General features: G+C 45.1%; 1 non-coding gene across 1 annotated transcript; it reads right to left on the bottom strand.

Moving 5' to 3' along the window:
• Positions 1–1957: 1957 nt before the first annotated feature.
• LOC129068950 (small nucleolar RNA SNORD113/SNORD114 family) lies at positions 1958–2031 on the bottom strand. The gene has a single exon (XR_008528974.1). It is a non-coding gene; the product is annotated as a small nucleolar RNA SNORD113/SNORD114 family (small nucleolar RNA).
• Positions 2032–2355: the final 324 nt, after the last annotated feature.

Genomic DNA, 2355 nt, shown 5'->3' on the forward strand with positions numbered 1-2355 from the left:
GACTCAGTAAAGGGGAAAAGAAGGGCCTTCCCATCTCTTACTCCCTGCAGGAGATGAGGACCTCAAAGGTGGTTAAAACCAATGACAAGTAACAGGGTTGCTATGAGGAAGTGTTAATGGGGCCCATCTCCCAAGGGCAGCAATTATGGGACAAAAGATAACTTCCTACTCCATTGTCACCACTTAATTCAACAAATATCGTTTGAGCCCCTGTGCCCTAACATGTGCTTTGTGACAGAATATTGAAAGATGATGAGGGACTCCATTCTTGGGGGAAAATGTTATGGACTAAGTGATAGGCAGCTTGAATTGTTTACATGGCATGGCTGTCATAGAAAAACCATAAAAATAAGCTGATCTGGAGGCTCTGTAAATAATAGTAACAATTACCACCACTTATTTATTGGGCACTTCCTATGACTGAAACCATAATGGATACCTCCTATACATTACCTCTGCTAATTTTTACAGTCCTGGAGCTGGCTATCTTTCCCAATTTACAAATGAGAGAATTAAGGCCAGAGACATTAAGTAGCCACCTACGCTCATAATAAATGATTAATTGGGATTGGAGTCTCAGTCAGTCTGATTCTCAGGCCCAAGTTTTCATCAACATTATACTTAGACAATTTTGTTACAACAGAAAAGGCACCTCGTATAGAAAATATGTAGAAGATTCCTTTTTCCAAAAGCAATATAAAATAACAGAGCCAACCCTTCACCTGCCCTTGTGGTGTGATCCAATAGTTAGAACAACCTGAGCTCAAATGCAGGTTTGTTGGTTCAAAATAAAAGCTCAGAGCTGGCTGGGTGAAATCCGAAACTGGCCCGCATACAGGGAGGGCAAGGAGAGACTGAAGGCAGAGGCCGAGAACTCCAGGTTAGTAGACGCCAAATTGAATAAGCCAGAGCCAATTTACGAGGCTTGCCTGGGGAAACCTCAAACAGGTAGATCTGCACCCACCCGCCTGAGTCTTAAACAAGCCGTAGAGGCCTTACCCGGGTTCAGAACCATCTTCGCTCCAGAGGTCCTCAGCACCGTACTCTGAAGGCTGTGTCCTTGGAACTGGCTCCTGCTGGGTCACTATGGTGGGCAGCATGCACATTTCAAGGACTAGGGATGGGGCAAGGAGCCTTGGATTGCTCGGGTCCAGCTCTCTGGTCAGCCAGCAGTCCCCATCCTCTTGAACTCTTCCAACTTTGCTGGAAGCCTTGGCTTTACCAACTAGCTGCCTGTTCCACAGTGCCCTCTAGCGGCCAGATGATGTCATACACGATTTTTCTTAAATTCAAGAATAAAACATCCAATAACCAAAGATTCAGCCAGGGTCAACCTTGGACAAAGTAGACTAAGTCTGTTTCCCAGCCATTCTCTGTTCCAGCCTCATGCCTGCTGGCCTCACACTCTCTGTGCGTGGAGCAGAGCATAGGCTTGGGGATCAGGCTGGGCTGAGATGGCACGCTAACCACTCCCCTTAGAGATACCACTGAGAGGCGCTCACAGGGCCCCGGACGCTGCTGTCAGCCAAACTCCTAAGGCATTCAGATAGTCACCTAATCATTTCATTGGTTCAGTATTTTAGGGTTTGTTTTTTTTTTCTTAGTATATATAATTTTTATCATGACACAGAACAAACTCAATCTTGAGGCTGACCTGGAACAGTAAAATTCCTTAGCAGAAGCTTTACGACCTGTGTCAAAGAGGTGAACCCTGTATCCACTCACTTCTTACGGGGCACGGGGCTGTCGGGGCTGCTGTGCTGCCTCACCACACGGTCAGGGTTGAACAGTGCCTCATTGTGCTCCATGCATTTATTTATATTGAACGGTTCTATCATTGTTCCATTAATAACAAATCTACATCTACAAAATCAATATGAGGCTATGATCTTTGTCTATTCCCAATGTCTCTCTGTAGAAGGTTTCAATAGAGGGAAGAGACTGAAAAAGTTCCACATCCAACCTCAGAGTTTCCGACACGTAGCTTCACTGTCCATGACTCATTCGCCACCAGCCTTCACCACTGGTCCGTATTTGGGGATCCTTCTCTGTTCATTGCTGTATTTGTAGTGATTAAATCATTAATTCATTAATAATAAAAGCATGAGGTTCACAAAAATGCAACAAGATCCTTGTATATCCCTAATGTCACTTTATAGGATTTTTTTTAATTTAAGATATTCAGATGTCAGTGGTGCTGGTGGGGTTCGCGGCAGCCAACTCTATAGTTCCTGGTCCAAGAGTGTGACAAGACTGGTTTCCCTTGAAACCAGGACTTGCCTGGCATGAACTGCTTGAGGATGCTGTGCAGGACTGTATGATGCAGGGTCACTCTGAAGTCTCCATGACCTGTCA

This window comes from Pteronotus mesoamericanus, unplaced genomic scaffold (assembly GCF_021234165.1).
Source record: "Pteronotus mesoamericanus isolate MK-2021 breed Mesoamerican mustached bat unplaced genomic scaffold, CSHL_Meso_final contig_220, whole genome shotgun sequence".
In the NCBI taxonomy this organism is placed as follows: domain Eukaryota; kingdom Metazoa; phylum Chordata; class Mammalia; order Chiroptera; family Mormoopidae; genus Pteronotus; species Pteronotus mesoamericanus.